The 17,455-nt window shown below is 46.9% G+C and overlaps 1 pseudogene; it reads right to left on the bottom strand.

Annotated features, from left to right (window-relative positions):
- Positions 1-500: 500 nt before the first annotated feature.
- LOC141735627 (beta-1,3-galactosyl-O-glycosyl-glycoprotein beta-1,6-N-acetylglucosaminyltransferase 4-like) lies at positions 501-5,329 on the bottom strand (annotated as a pseudogene).
- Between the last annotated feature and the right edge of the window lie 12,126 nt (positions 5,330-17,455).

Genomic DNA, 17,455 nt, shown 5'->3' with positions numbered 1-17,455 from the left:
GGAGGATTTCTATGGGCAGAGATAGAAATTAAGATCAACCTCTTTTTGCATGTATATCTACCCAAAGGGGCTGTAGAGGCTGCCCTTGGGACACACCCATATACTGCTTTCAAAGAATAACAGCACATGATTCTGTTTCAATGAACCACGACCAATTTCATAGGCATGTCATAGTGCCTGAACACACACTTTATAGAAAGAAAAACAACACACAGATGAGCTGGGAGAAGAGAACAATGCTATGTGTAATGTGGTATCTAAGGATCTTCCTTCCCTTATATCATCCAGTCATATTCTCATTGCAAAGATCTTTGTTAGCTCCCACAGAGGGGGAGTTTGGGACTTCAGGTGAGGCCACACAGCTCATTTGGTGTCATGCTGTTCTCTTGGTTTTGTCTGTGAGCTGAGCACTTCCAGTTTTCCTGAGGTAGCAGATATAGAGGTCTTTTTTTCACATCTTTAAGAAAAACAAAAGTGAAGGAAAAGGGGGCAGACAGACACATTGGAGTTTTTTAGGAAAGACACAAACACAATTGATGTAAAACGTGTTTCTGAAACATTCCATTGGGACAGACAGCACCAGAGCCTCCAAAAGCAAACCTTACCCTTTCAGAATCATCTTGAAGAACAATTACAGGATTATTGTAGCAAGTTACAAAACAGTTAATCAATCAGAGGCATGACTTTCCATAAATAAATGTCCAGGCACCTGGCTCTCCAGGGCCCTGAACTTGACACAGAACGATCATTTTGCTTGCTAACATCCTGCAGCAGGTAAAGGCAGAGGAACTGCAGGCCCTGTGCTATAACAGTACCCAGTACTGACAGCAGGGAAGACAGTACTGCTATAGTGAGGCATTCACAGAATATATATGCAGAAAATATTTATCAGAGGACAAATAAACTCACTCTTTCTGTTGTTCTGTCAGTTTTTCAGCCAAGTATTTACCAGGACAGGGTCTACTTTGGAATCAAACTTATTGATGAGCCAGCGCCCGTAATTCATAAACCATCTTAATCCTGCAGCCCCATAGATGCAGACACTGCAAAGGTGGGTACCAGTGCATGGAGGATACAAATGATCTTCAAGATAATTCCATTTCACCAAACAAGTTTTGCTTTGTAGGTCTGTTCTATCCTGGGACAACCTTGAAATTTCTCAAGGGACCCCAGGAACATGTATAAGAGTAGCCCAGAAATGTTCATCCAGAGAGTACATATCCCTTGACCATTCAAAAAAAATTTTCGCAAGAGAGCTTTCAAGAGTATATCAAATAAATGCTCAACTTAAAACAAAATAGGCACTGCCTACAAATATCTCAATATTATGAGGTGGCAGATTCTTGGAAATGTTGGTTTTTACAGGCATCTGCATGTATTCATAAGGCACTTTCATAAATTCATAGTGATAAGTAAATCGTTCCCTTTTGCTGCTACTTCGCTTTACGGTTTCCAGCATGTTTCCTCCACCAAGTTTCTTCAGTTCAGTGACCAACTGGAAATTTGACCTCAAAGGGAAATCTTGGGCACACAAATTAATAACATACTTTCAGGGAACTGAAGAGTCCATCAAATCAGACAAACAATTGAAATCTGCTTGCAGCCTTGTCCACTGTCTCCAATTTTGATGAGATGAAAACATTGGGGAAACATTTAGCTAGATTGTTCATAGCAGATTTTAAACTTTTTGCTGCTTTTTGGTCATAATGGATGCAGTAAATATTTTGATGACTGTACAGAGAATGTATGAGCCTTTCTACCATTACTGCATCTTTGTGAACAACCAAGGAATAGGCCATTGGAAAATTCTCTTCCCCTGGTTTTAGGTAGTATTTCCTACGTGAATGATACACGTGGCAATCACTTGTCATTGCTACATCATCTTCATCATCTAAATCAAGTATCTCTTTTTTTCTAATCTCTAAACTCTTGCCAATTTCACAGGGATCTTGTTTGTATATAGATGAACAATTAATTTCATACTGGAAGTAATTTCTAAGATAGGAATACCTGTTTCTAACATAGGAAGAAGTGTTCAAGAAACACTTAACCAAATAAATGTCCTTAGGTGGAAAAAAGTATCTTTCGATATGGAGGAGTTTCAGCAGTACAATCAGTCACTCCATAACACACAGGATCAGAATCTTCCTTCTTGCGGGACATTTGCAGGGACACTTACGTCTCTTCATTCTGTAAGAAAACAGAGATATGATGGTATTTTAAATCAGGAACAATGCATCAGAGACAATTCCAGCTTCTAACAGACATGTGCACACCGGTCTGGCTACAGCATAAACACCACCTTAGCAGGACAGGGCACTGTAAATCTGCATATTCTTCTTAATCATCATATTAATTCAAAGACAGATTTTGCCACAATAATAGGCAAAGTTTTCATTCCTCTGTATTAGCTGACTGAAGGCAATAAAACAACTCAAATTTCAGATAATTTCCAGTTAAATAAGAGTGTTGGAACAAGACTCCTACTGTTTATTTTCAAAACCTTTTTTTAATTTCTTATGAGTCACAAACTGAAGTATAGCAACCCCTTCATTGAAAGAAACATGACTATCCTCTAAGTGAGTAGGAAGGAGAGTTTATTTTCCCAAGTAACTCCAGGGAATTCAACGCGAGAAGCAAGGGAATCTCTTTGAGTCTGCAAAGACTGTGTACTTAATGGTAGGTATTAGTATTTTAAAAAAATAAAGCATTAAACTGCAAGCTTTAGAATTCAGTTGGAGCATCCTCATTGTCTCTAACACTGGGGCTAGCCCATGAAGATGTCCAAGGGGAAATTAATTTCCTTCCTGTCCTCTCCCAGTAGAGTCTGACATGCCCAAGGTCCTCTCTGTGCCCAAATTTCTTCTGGAAAATAGTGCTAATAACTGTCTCTGATTAGAGACAGATGAAGACATAGCACTTGCATCCACTGGAATGAGTATATAATGTAACCTTCTGAAGGCAGGAGGGGTAGCAGTGAGCAATAGTGCATCTATCCTGTTCTCTGCTGCATGACACAACCCCAGCTGCAACTGCAAAAACACAGACATGGCCCTTTTTTATGCAACAGGGTATTTAATAACATTCCTGTGTAGCAACTTAACAACTGAGGTATTACCACAATAAAAGCTAAATACAGTGATTCTCTTTCCATATAGCTTTGCTTTACCAGCTGAGTGCAAGCAGCATTGTTGCTATTCCTGAATTAAAATGAGACCAGAGTTGACATTAGTTTAAACTCTGCTTTCTCTCTAAATTGAACAGCTCCCAATATTTTCTTTTGAGAAGAAGCTTTGTCAGCTTATGTTCAGACCTGTTATGGGGTTTGAAACTTTGGAAGTGCACAATCAACAGAAGCATTCATGTAACCTGCTGTAAATATTATGCAATGTCATTACAAGGTCAGAGAGGCTTCAATTCAGAACAGAATGCTACAAAACAGTAATTTGCAAATAAAATAGATGATTTGGGAGGATGGTACATAGTCTCAATGACAGGGGGTTCCCTGGACAGTGGGCAGCTTGTCTCTAGGTCTCCCCACATCACTTGCTCCCTGCCTCCCCCATGTCAGATGCAGGACAGGGGACACAGACAAAGCACCACGTGCTCTCTGGTTCCTGAAGCTACACAACAGGTGATGATGCCATGACAAAACAGTCCCCAGTCAGTCCAAACTAATAGCTGGGTGGATGGATGACTCAACACAACCCTTCTTCAATTCCTGCAACAAGCATAAGGCAAATGCATGTAACACTGTGCCTTATTCTCCTCAACTGTACCAACCTCATCAGGAACTTTACTTCCACATACAATACCAAAAAAGAGTCCTTCAAACCAAATGTTCCTCTTCCCCAGTTTCCAGGTGCAGTTACCGGCAGGAATAAAATGGTGGGACCACCAGAAGCAGCTCAGGTGGCTGCAGACCCTACATACGCATGTAAAATCAAGTATTGACGTATGCACGCAGCACTTACTGCAAGACTAACTTGGGCATCTTTAGCATTCCCACCAACGTCAGGTCTTGCAAGCAGTAGCTTCACAGCCAAAATTCAACTTGTCAAGATGGAGCTGCTTCATTAGTCTGTTCTCCCTGCCTTTCTCCGTGCCTTTCTCCTTGTTATTTCTCTTTTGGGGGCAACAGAAAGGAGAAAGAAATGCCATATCCTTGTTTCACCCGGGTATGCCAGGTATAGATTGGGGAAGGGAGCGGGGTGAGCCAACACATACCTATTTTGTAGAAGCCAGAGCTCGACAGCTCTCTGTAGGTTTTATGAACAGCCTTTATGTACGCTAACAAACAGAGATCTCTCTTCGCATTGCTCCATTATCATGAAGCCAAAATCCCACCTTCCCCCTTAGCCAGCACATGCTTGCCTTCACTTCTTCTCCAAACTAATCCCAGCTCAGTGTCTAATCCAGGTCTCCCCTTTATCTACTTCCTTCATGTATCTATGTGCCTGGAGAAAATTCACTCTCAAAAGTCGCTCCTAACCAAAGCTAGGTTTCAAGCCATGTGACAGAAGCCCTATGGAGGAGAACGCGGCTAACCTGCTCCCATTTTTTCTTTGGAGGAAGCAGACCTGTGCAGCATGATCTCTCTGTGCATCCCACTCTGTGCCTCTGCCTGGTGGTCTCCTTGGCTACCAAGGACAACCCGTATCACTCCCGGATGAACAGGGATCACCTCATTTAGGGAATGAATCTTCCCTTCCTCTCTATCTCCTTCAAAAAGGCAAAAGAGAACCTGGGGGGAAAAAAAAGGGGGGGGGGGGGGAAGTAGTGTATCCTCCACTGCTCCAAACCCCCTCTATCTATGGTAGCCCTGCCCAACTACCACCCAGCATCAAACATTCTGTTTCTAGGTAAACCAACAGAAAGGCGAAAGGCCATCACGATATGCTTTCCTGCCTGAAACTACCGATCTAGACCACTGGAGCCCTGTGCGGTCCGGAGTTAGACCAGGGCATGCAAGAAATCACCTGGAAAGCATAGAGGACTCCCTCTTCGCAGCAGACGAGCAAAGGATTTGCACTTAGCTGCCTGAATATTCCAATGGTTTTCAGCACTGCCAACCACAAGATACTATTGTGCCATATAAAGAGGTCATAGAAATCCTGAAGACTGTGGTGACATGGTTCGAATTCCCCATGGAGGAAGGAATTAAGGAGCACTGGTGAGAAATCTCAGCTCTCCTCCAGGCAAAAACACTTTGGGAAAAGTTCTCCTCTCTTTTCTCCCTGATAAAAGATCTCTGCTTAATACATGCCTGCTCCCACCGCAATGCAAACTTGGTTGAGTTGTTTGCATTACCAGCTTTGCAGAAAGACATGGTTAGTTCCTTCTGGTTTTCCCTCTACTCTATACAAATCAAGGCACTTGGTTGGTCTCTGGGGAAGGTAGAGGAGATGATGTTCCTGGGAAGTTGGGGAAGGAGAAAAGCAGTGAAGTGCTTTGCTAAGTGATTTATTTTTTTTTTAGTAAACTGGCTGAGTTAAATTTTTAATTCTACTTGATCATTCAATGCTGCTAGCTGTGAAAGTTAATTTATTCACGTGCTAGTATTTACTGCTGCTAGCTGGTTATTTTCATCCAAATTTATCTATTGATAGGGATTATGGAGTACATTGTAGGAGTACTTTTTATTGGCATTAAATCTAGATAAGTTGATTTTATCAAGTTTGTCTGGTTTTCCACCCACTTTCCCTGCACTGGAGCCTCAGCCTATGCCCCTGTAACAGATAGTGGCACCCACTACCAACCTCGTTCCACGCAACTCACCCCCTTGTTTTGGCCTGCCTGATGTAATACTTTGATTTCCTCTAAATGATGGACAACCAAAGAGCTAAGTAACTAACTATAATTACTTACGTGCTGCTTTATGGATCTCTAATTGTGAGGTTCAAGATGTGGAAAAATACACCATTACTTTTAGATCCAAGCCTAATTAAATGATAAGTCTGCCAATTTTAAGACCCTGAAGACTTAAGACAACATAGTGCCCCAAGGAACAACAACAAAAATCTAGTTTACCACAGCCTGTTTTGTGCTTCTGGAAGAGGAAAGACAGCTTCTCACCAGATACAAGGGAAACACAGGTTAGCAAAGATTTAGCAATTATGGATATCACACATGACTTTGTCCTGTCTCACAATGATTTTGTTATCCCAGTGTTAAATATGAGGACTCTTTATTGCATGGGATACATAGATTTGCATTTCCTTACAGAACCTGCTGTGCTGACAGTAAGTTGTTTTGCTTGTCTGTCTGCCACTCAGTCCCAACCCTTTATATGTTCTTTAGAAAAGGCTGAATGTTCTTTTCTAGTTCTCTCCAATACATCGGTGATCCCCATAATTACAGTAGACTATCTAACATTATGTCCTGCATGTCTATGTCCCAGAGATATATCGAGGTAAGGAAAGTCTGTCTCTGCTCTCCAGCCAGGAAAAGAGGTAAGCAACTTCTACAGGGTCGTGCAAGAAGACAGCAGCACAAGAGAGAAGCGAACCTGGCTCTTCTGCATCCACAACTAATCTGAACTGCTGTGGTGGGTTGACCTTGGCTGGCCACCAGGTGCCCACCAAGCCACACTATCGGTCCCCCTCCTCAGCAGGATGGGGGGGGAATAAGATGAAAAAGAACTCGTGGGTCAAGATAAAGGAAGTTTAATAAAGAAAAAGCAAAGACCACTCATGGAAGCAAAGGAAAACAAAAAGATTTATTCTCTACTTGCCATCAGCAGGCACTGTCCAGCCACTTCCTGGGAAGTAGGGCTTCAGTATGAGTAGTGGTTGCTGTGGAAGACAAATGTCATTATAACAAATGCCCCCCTCTTCCTCCTCCTTTCTCTTAGCTTTTAATGCTGAGCATGATGTCATGTGGTATGGGACAGTTAGTAAGGGAATCTGGGGTGCAGGTTATCTTCTCTTCTTCCAGTTATAGGCAGTGACAACGGAAGAAGCAGACACGCTCGGTCTCTTAATACATGGCTCCATGGCTCCACAATTTTGGGGTTTTTGACAATGGGTTGGCCTACACAGCACCAGGCTTGCTGGTGTCAGATGGGATTCATCTTTCTCAAATGGGGGAAGAGGGTCTTTGCTCATCAGTTAGCAGGGCTCATTGACCGAGCTTTAAACTAGACTTGATCAGGGAGGGGGGTGTTATCAGGCTTGCTCGTGACAAGCCAAGGGAGGACACACCAAGGTTTGAGGGATGGGTTGCTAGCGAGGGCCCTCAACCTGTTGCTCCAAGATGTGCTGGGTACGCTGCAGCACACTCAAAGTCTTATGGAGAGGAGCCAGAGGCTCCTGAGGCAATAGGAGCCAACAGGAAACATGAGTAAAACACCTCAAAGGAAGGCCACCTGGAGAGCATCATGAAGGAATTGCAGCCACTCCAGCCAGTAAGTCAACTTCAACAAGGACCCAGCTTAAGTGTCTCTATGCAAATGCACATAGCATGGGAAATAAACAGGAGGAGTTAGAGATGTGCACATGCCTCCAGGGCTATGGTCTCATTGGCATCACAGAGGTGATATGGCTCCTATGACTGGATTGATGGAATGGAGGAATACAGGCTCTTTAGGAAGAACAAGCAGGGGAGATGAGGAGGGGGTGTCACCCTCTATGTCAATGACCAGCTGGAGTGCATGGAGCTCTGCCTGGGGATGGAAGAGGAGCCAAATGAAAGCTTATGGGTCAGGATTAAAGGGAGGGCAGGGGTAGGTGACATTACAGTGGGGGTCTGCTACAGGCCACCCAACCAGGAAGACTGAGGGGATGAGGCTCTCTACAGATAGATAGAAGCAGCATCACATTCACAGGCCATGGTCCTGATGGGGGACTTCAACCACCCCGATATCTGTTGGAGGGTGTCCTGGTTCCGTCGGGGATAGGGTTAATTTCCCCCAGGCTCTGTCAGGGACACAGGTATTCCATCCCATGTGAGCTATGCCCAGTCTGTAGCCAGGAGCTGGCTGGGGGAGGGGGCAGGCCAGGAGCTGGCTGGGGGAGGGGGCAGGAAGTCACCGCTTGTGGTACTGTAATCGCGTTTGTACAGTCCTCTATCTGTGTTATTGTTGTTTTTCTTGTTCCCTTTGCTGATCTGTTAAACTGCCTTTCTCTCAACCCACGAGTTTTGCCGGGGTGGGGGGGGGAGAAGATTGAGAGCGTGGCCACGTGGTTCTTTGTTACCATCTGAGGCTAAACCACGACCGTCCTTTTTGGTGCCCAATGTGGGGCTTAAAGGGCTGAGATAATGACAAATCCAACTAGAGCTTTTAAAAATGAATTTGTTGTGTGCATTTATTACTTTAGTTTAATGGTCACTGGTCACCATGTTGCTCGGTTTGTTCTCGTGGCTGTGTTATGCAAATTCCTATATGGTTTCCCCACGATGCTGTTTATCACCTCTGGGAGAGGGATCAGGATTATCACTTTGCTGTCCCGTGTAATATCAACTTATGATATGATAATACCACCCTTCAGACAGCTATGTTAGGGTGTTTATGTGGTATTGCTGTACTGCCCATAACTCGGGCACCATCTCTCAAATTTAATAATAATCACACTCAATCTATGGTGGAAACAGGGGGGGACACTTTCCCCAGCTCTTTTGCCTCCCTTTTCTCCTTCGGGCCAGGTATGACAGTTTTTGAGAATTTTGAATATCCTTGGGATGCTCAAACCAGCCTGGTCCTAGTGTTATGTCTCCTGAATGTGTTCCAGGTCCTGTTTAAGGTTAAACAGCTATTTAAGACTACCACCCAGAGATCTGCCCTGAGGCTGGATAGTCAGGGGTGGCATGGCATGTGGGAGAACATGGGCAGGTATCCAGAGAGCTTCTCGCCTCCAATGGTCTGGGACTTCACCCCTGAACAATTACAGGACCCTGATAAAGTCATAGAATATTTGAAAGGAAAATGCTGTGGCTATTCCAGAGAGGCACAGCTCACCAGTATCAACTGAGCACTGCTCAATATTATGCAGCACCCTCAGGGGAAAGAGAGGGAAACCAGACCGACAGACACTGCAGCTACCCCAACACCTGCGACAGACACTGCAGCTACGCAAACCCTGGCGGCAGGCACTGCATCTGAACCAGAAAACCAACCCATGACGGTATCAGTTGCCCCCATACAGAAGAAGAAGTACACGAAGAAATCAGTTCGCTTAGTAAGAGATGATAATGAACCAGGGCCATCACGAGAACAGGAGGAAGAGGCAGAACCAGAGATAATCACTCGATCCCTATCCTTGAGTGAGCTGCAGGATATGCGAAAAGATTTCAGCCAACTTCCAGGAGAGCACATTGTCACCTGGCTGCTCTGATGCTGGGATAATGGGGCCAGTAGCCTGGAATTAGAGGGTAGGGAAGCCAGGCAGCTGGGATCCCTGTCTAGGGAAGGCGGCATTGACAAGGCAATTGGGAAGAAGACCCAATCCCTCAGCCTCTGGAAATGACTCCTGTCAGGCGTGAGGGAAACGTATCCCTTCAGTGAGGATGTTGTATGTCACCCAAGCAAGTGGACCACCATGGTATCCAGTACCTGAGAGAATTATCCATGCGGGAGATGATTTATTATGACTTGGACAATGCAGACTTACCCACAGACCCTGATGAGGTGCAATGCACAAGGCCCATGTGGCGGAAGTTTGTACGGAGCGCACCATCGTCATATGCCAACTCCCTGGCAGTAATGGAATGGAAAGGTGAAGAGGGACCAACGGTGGATGAGGTGGCTGGACGGCTCCGGAGATATGAAGAAAGTCTCTCTTCCCCCCTTGTCTCAGCTGTGGAGAAACTGTCACGGAAGGTCCAGCAACTTGAAGAGAATATCTCCTGCTCCCCACCTGCACGGGCCAGCATCTCAGAGCAGGCGTTTCTCCACTCGAGAGAGAATGCAGAGGGTACACACCACCCTGTGGTTCTACCTGCATGACCATGGGGAGGACATGAGGAAGTGGGATGGACAATCTACTTGGATCCTGTGGACACGGGTACAGGAGTTGCAAGGAAGGACAACCACAAAAGGGGATCCCTCCAGGAAAAGTGCCGCCCCAGTTTCCAGTGGGCATTTCCCCAGACAGAGCAGAAGGCCTGATCTAGCTTCTGATCCTCCTGAAGGAACCTCCAAGTCATTTCTGCAAGAAGTGAGTAATGGATACTACGACCAGGATTAGAGGGGCCCTGCCTCTGGCCAGGTGGAGGAAAGGGACAAGCGGGTTTATTGGACGGTGTGGATTCGATGGCCTGGCACATCAGAACCACAGGAGTATAAGGCTCTAAGTGGGCACCAGTGCACAGTGTACCCTAATGCCATCAAGCTATAGAGGGGCAGAACCCATTTGTATTTCTGGGGTGACAGGGGGATCCCAAGAGTTGACTGTACTGGAGGCGGAAGTGAGCCTAACTGGGAATGAGTGGCAAAAGCATCCCATTGTGACTGGCCCAGAGGCTCCATGCATCCTTGGTATAGATTACCTCAGGAGAGGGTATTTTAAGGACCCAAAAGGGTACCGGTGGGCCTTTGGCATAGCTGCCTTGGAGATGGAGGAAGTTAAACAGTCATCTACCTTGTCTGGCCTTTCAGAGGACCCTTCTGTGATGGGATTGCTGAAGGTTAAAGAACAGCAGGTGCCAATTGCTACTGCCACAGTGCATCGGTGACAGTATTGCGCTAGCCAAGACTCCCTAATTCCCATCCAGAACACGATTCGTCAGCTAGAAGCCCAAGGAGTGATCAGCAAGACTCACTCACCATTTAACAGTCCCATATGGCCGGTGCAAAAATCTAATGGAGAGTGGAGGCTAACCGTAGACTATCGTGGCCTGAATGAAGTCACGCCACCACTGAGCGCTGCCGTGCTGGACATGCTAGAACTGCAATATGAACTGGAGTCCAAGGCAGCCAAGTGGTATGCCACAATTGCTACAGCTAATGCATTCTTCTCAATCCCTTTGGCAGCAGAGTGCAGGCCACAGTTTGCTTTCACCTGGAGAGGCATCCAGTACACCTGGAATCCACTGCCCCAGGGGTGGAAACACAGCCCCACCATTTGCCATGGACTGATCCAGACTGCACTGGAACAGGGTGAAGCTCCAGAACATCTGCAATACATTGATGACATCATTGTATGGGGCAATACAGCAGAAGAAGTCTTTGAGAAAGGGGGTAAAATAGTCCGAATCCTTCTGAAAGCTGGTTTTGCCATAAAACGAAGTAAGGTCAAGGGACCTGCACAGGAGATCCAGTTTTTAGGAATAAAATGGCAAGATGGACGCTGTCAGATCCCAATGGATGTGATCAACAAAATAGCAGCTATGTCTCCACCAACCAGTAAAAAGGAGACACAAGCTTTCTTAGGCATTGTGGGGTTTTGGAGGATGCATATCCCAAATTACAGTCTAATTGCAAGCCCTCTGTATCAAGTAACCCGAAAGAAGAACGACTTTAAATGGGGTCCTGAGCAACGACAAGCTTTTGAACAAATCAAACAGGAAATAGTCCATGCAGTGGCCCTGGGGCCAGTCCGGGCAGGACAAGATGTTAGAAATGTGCTCTACACCGCAGCCGGGGAGAACGGCCCTACCTGGAGCCTCTGGCAGAAAGCACCAGGGGAGACCCGAGGTCGACCCCTAGGATTTTGGAGTCGGAGATACAGAGGATCCAAAGCCCGCTACACTCCAACAGAAAAAGAGATATTGGCAGCATATGAAGGGGCTTGAGCTGCTTCGGAAGTAGTTGGCACAGAAGCACAGCTCCTCTTAGCACCTCGACTGCCGGTGCTGGGTTGGATGTTCAAAGAAAGGGTCCCCACCACACATCATGCAACTGATGCTACATGGAGTAAGTGGATTGCACTGATCACAGGGCAACTCGAATGGGAAACCCCAGTCGCCCAGGAATTCTGGAAGTGATCATGGACTGGCCAGAAGGCAAGGATTTTGGAATGTCACCAGAGGAGGAGGTGACGCGTGCGGAAGAGGCCCCACCATATAATAAACTGCCAGAAAATGAGAAGAAATATGCCCTCTTCACTGATGGGTCCTGCCATATTGTGGGAAAGCATCGAAAGTGGAAGGCTGCTGTGTGGAGTCCTACACGACAAGTTGCAGAAGCCAGTGAAGGACAAGGTTAATCGAGCCGGTTTGCAGAGGTGGAAGCCATTCAGCTGGCCTTAGACATTGCCGAGCAAGTAAAAATGGCCAGTCCTTTATCTCTACACTGATTCATGGATGGTGGCAAATGCTCTGTGGGGGTGGTTACAGCAGTGGAAGCAGGGCAACTGGCAGCGCAGAGGCAAACCCATCTGGGCTGCTGACCTATGGCAAGATATTGCTGCCCGGATAGAGAATCTGGTTGTGAAAGTACGCCATGTAGATGCCCATGTACTGAATAATCGGGCCACGGAGGAACATCAGAACAACCAGCAGGTGGATCGGGCTGCTAGGATCGAAGTGGCTCAGGTGGATCTGGACTGGCAACATAAGGGTGAACTATTCATAGGTCGATGGGCCCATGACTCCTCAGGCCATCAAGGGAGAGATGCGACATATAGATGGGCTCGTGACCGAGGGGTGGACTTGACCATGGACACTATTGCACAGATCATCCATGAATGTGAGACATGCGCTGCAATCAAGCAAGCCAAGCGTTTGAAGCCTCTTTGGTATGGAGGGCGATGGCTGAAATATAAATATGGGGAGGCCTGGCAGATTGATTATATCACACTGCCACAAACCCGTCAAGCGCCATGTGCTCACAATGGTGGAAGCAACCACTGGATGGCTGGAAACATACCCTGTGCCCCATGCCACTGCCCGGAACACTATCCTGGGCCTTGAAAAGCAAGTCCTGTGGCAACATGGTACCCCAGAGAGAATTGAGTCGGACAACGGGACTCATTTCTGAAACAGCCTCATAGACACCTGGGCCAAAGAGCATGGCATTGAGTGGGTATATCACATCCCCTGTCACGCACCAGCCTCTGGGAAGACAGAACGATACAATGGATTGTTAAAAACTACACTGAGAGCAATGGGTGGTGGGACTTTAAAACATTGTGATACACATTTAGCAAAAGCTACCTGGCTAGTTAACACCAGGGGATCTACCAATCGGGCTGGCCCTGCCCAATCAAAACTTCCACGTACTGTAGAAGGGGATAAAGTCCCCGTACTGCACATGAAGAATATGCTAGGGAAGACAGTCTGGGTTAGTCCTGCCTCAGGCAAAGGCAAACCCATCCGTGGGATTGCTTTTGCCCAAGGACCTGGGTGCACTTGGTGGGCGATGCAGAAGGATGGGGAAGTCCGATGTGTACCTCATGGGGATCTGATTTTGGGTGAGAATAGACAATGAATCAAATGGTATGATGTTAATTGCTAAATAATCCTGTCACTGTATGCCCTCATTACTATAATTGCTACCAGTTTTACTACAGTAAGAATCACCCAAACTAATGACAGATGGACTTTGATGAAAAAACAAGTAAAGTGCAGTGGTGATGGGATCAGCACTGACCTCAGCAGCTGGCACCCAGCAACTTCCTCAAGATCTACATCTTCAACCCATGGACAGTGGGCATGAGACACACTGGATACATCAGCTGCAAGCTTCGAAAATACAGCATGCACCAGTCCAGCACCACACACCATCTCACCTGCCCTGAGAGACTGTTCTAACAGATGGAGCCCTAAGTCATGGATTAAATGAACTCAACGGACATTTTAGAGGGAGGGCCCATAGACTAAGGGCATTATATCTGCATGAATATATATGTGCATATATATATATATAAAAAAGACAGGTGGAAAGTGGTGGAAATTAATTGAAAACTGTAAGATCTGGGCATGGCATAGATTGTATGGAATAAGGGGTGGATAATGTCCTGGTTCCAGTGGGAATAGGGTTAATTTTTCCCAGGCTCTGGCAGGAACACAGGTATTCCATCCCATGTGAGCCATGCCCAGTCTGTAGCCAGGAGCTGGCCAGGGGAGGGGGCAGGAAGTCGCCGCTTGGGAGCAGGCTAGGGCATCCTGGGTCTTGTCGGCAAGCAGTGGTACCGGTGCTACTGTAATCGTGTTTGTACATACCTTGATCCGTGTTATTATTGTTGTTTTTCTTGTTCCCTTTGCTGTTCTGTTAAACTGCCTTTCTCTCAACGCAAGAGTTTTGCCTTTTTCTTCAGATTCTCCCCCTGTGGGGGGAGTTTGAGAGAGTGGCCATGTGGTTCTTTGTTGCCATCTGAGGCTAAACCACAAGAGAGGGACAACACAGCAGGGCAGAAGCAATCCAGGAAGTTGTGTCGATGACACATTTCTTCTCCAAATGGTAGAGGAGCCAACGAGGAGAGGAGCCATGCTGGACCTTGTCCTGACCAACAAGGAGGAGCTAGTGGGGAACGTCAAGCTCAAGGGGATCCTTGGCTGCAGTGACCATGAAATGGTAGAATTCAAGATCCTTCGGGCAGCGAGGAGGGTGCGCAGCAAGCTCACTATCCTGGACTTCAGGAGAGCAGAATTCAGCCTCTTGAAAGATCTGCTTGGCAGGGTAACATGGGATAAAGCGCTGGAGGGAGGGGAGAGGGGCCCAAGGAAGCTGGTTAGTATTCAGGGATCACCTCCTCCAAGCTCTGGAGCGATGCATCCCAACAAAGAAGTAGTCAGGCAAAAAAGCCAGGAGGCCTGCATGGATGAACAAGGAGCTCCTGGACAAGCTCAAAAGCAAAAAGGAGGCCTACAGAGGGTGGAAGCAAGGACGGGTAGCCTGGGAGGACTACAGAGAAACTGTCTGAGAACAGACACAGAACTGCCAGAACAGGCAAGCGAAAGCCCAGATAGAATTAAATCTGGCCAGGGGCAACAAGAAAAACTTCTATAAGTACGTCAGGGGTAAAGGTAGGACTAGGGAAGATGTGGGCCCTCTCCGGAAGGAGACAGGAGACCTGGTCACCCAGGATATGGAGAAGGCTGAGGTGCTGAATGACTTTTTCGCCTCAGTCTTCACCGGCAAGTGCTCCAACCACACTGCCTGAGTTGCAGAAGGCAAAGACAGGGGCTGTGAGAATGAAGAACTGCCCACTGTAGGAGAAGATCAGGTTCAAGACCATCTAAGGAACCTGAAGGTACACAAGTCCATGGGACCTCATGAAATCCATCCACGGGTCCTGAGGTAGCTGGCAGATGAAGTTGCTAAGCCGCTTTCCATTATATTTTAAAAGTATTGGCAGTCTGGTGAAGTTCCTGATGACTGGAAAAGGGGAAACATAACCCCCATTTTCAAAAAGGGTAAAAAAGAAGACCCGGGGAGCTACAGGCCGCTCAGTCTCATCTCTGTGCCCAGCAAGATCATGGAGCAGATCTTCCTGGAAACTCTGCTAAGGCACATGGCAAATAAGGAGGTGATTGGTGACAGCTAACATGGCTTCACCAAGGGTAAGTCATGCCTGACAAATTTGGTGGCCTTCTATGAGGGGGTTACAGTGTCAGTGGATAAGGGGAGAGCAACAGATGTCATTTACCTGGACTTATGCAAAGTGTTTGACACTGTCCCGCATGACATCCTGGTCTCTAAATTGGAAAGGCATGGATGTGATGGATGGACCACTCGGTGGATAAGGAACTGGCTGGATGGTCACATTCAAAGAGCTGCAGTCAATGGCTCAATGTCCAAGTGGAAACCAGCATTCCTCAGGAGTTGGTACTGGGACCGGCGCTGTTTAACATCTTTGTCAGCGACATGGACTGTGGGATTGAGTGCACCCTCAGCAAGTTTGACGATGACACCAAGCTGTGTGGAGCGGTCAACACACTGGAGGGAAGGGATGCCATCCAGAGGAACCTGGATAGGCTTGAGAGTTGGGCCCGTGTGAACCTCATGAAGTTCAACCAGGCCAAATGCAAGGTCCTGCACCTGGGTCATGGCAATCCCAGGCACAAATACAGGTTGGGCGGAGAATGGCTTGAGAGCAGCCCTGAGGAGAAGGACTTGGAGGTGCTGGTGGATGAGAAGCTCAACATGAACAGGCAATGTGTGCTTGCAGCCCAGAAAGTGAACCACATCCTGGGCTGCATCAAAAGAATCATGGCCAGCAGGTCGAGGGAGGTGATTCTACCCCTCTACTCTTCTCTGGTGAGACCCCACCTGGAGTACTGCATCCAGCTCTGGAGTCCTCAGCACAAGAAAGACATGGACCTGTTGGAACAGGTCCAGTGGAGGGCCACGAAGATGATCAGAGGGCTGGAGCACCTCTCCTATGAGGACAGGCTGAGAGAGTTGGGGTTGTTCAGCCTGGAGAGGAGAAGGCTCCAGGGAGACCTTATAGCAGCCTTCCAGTACCTGAAGGGGGCCTATGGGAGAGATGGGGAGGGACTCTTTATGAGGGAGTGTAGCGATAGGCCAAGGGGTAACGTTTTTAAACTGAAAGAGGGTAGATTTAGGTTAGATATGAGGAAGAAATTCTTTACAGTGAGGGTGGTGAGGCAGTGGAACAGGTTGCCCAGGGAACTTGTTGAGGCCCCATCCCTGGAAGTGTTCAAGACCAGGTTGGATGGGGCTTTGAGCAGCCTGGCCTAGTGGGAGGTGTCCCTGCCCATGTCAGGGGGGTTGGAACTAGATGATCTTTAAGGTCCCTTCTAACATAAATCGTTTTTCCTGGTTTGAGGTAAAACAGAACCAATTTTATGCTCAGTAATTTTATTTTGCAGCTAAGCTTCTTTTAACTCTTTGAAGCTCTCTGAAATTAACAGCATATTGTGCAGAAACTCTTCATTCTCAGAATGATAAGACCAATGTTTACAGTTTGTGCCAAGGAATGGTACGCAGAGAGGCTCTTGCTTATACTTATTGCTATAACAACCAAGGTCAGCTAACTTTGTTATTTGCCCCATTGGAGGGTCGGAAGTGGAAAACGGTAGAGGGATCACACCTGTGGGGAGGAACAGACAGGACAGGTGACCCAAAACTGACCAACAGGGGTATTCCTTCCCATCTGCATCATGATCAGTATAAAAGCCGAGGGATCAAAGGGTCAGCCCTCTTTCTTCAATGGCCAATGTCCGAGGAGGACTCTGTGTTCATCTCAGTGGCCAGTTTGGCCCAAACCACAACACCATTTATGATTCTATGAATATCTCTTTGGTCAGTTTTGGTCAGCTGTTCTGGCTATGCCCCCTCCGAAAATCTTGCCTACCCCAAGCCTACTAGCCTTTGTGGGAGGGATTGGAGAGACAGCCTTGATACTGTGTGAGCACTGCTCAGCAGTAGCCAAAGCACTGGTGTGTTATCAACACCTTTCTAGCTACAAAGCACAGCACTATGAGGGCTACTATGGGTAAAGTTAACTCCATCCCAGCCAGATCCAACACAACTGTTTTACAATAACTTTTGCTGGAAGCTCTGGTGGATGCCTGAAAAGAAAAATCTATCAGCAAATCCCTTGGTATGTCC

The sequence above is a fragment of the Larus michahellis genome, chromosome W (genome assembly GCF_964199755.1).
Source record: "Larus michahellis chromosome W, bLarMic1.1, whole genome shotgun sequence".
NCBI classification, from domain to species: Eukaryota; Metazoa; Chordata; class Aves; order Charadriiformes; family Laridae; genus Larus; species Larus michahellis.
This window is presented reverse-complemented; position numbering and strand designations above follow the sequence as displayed.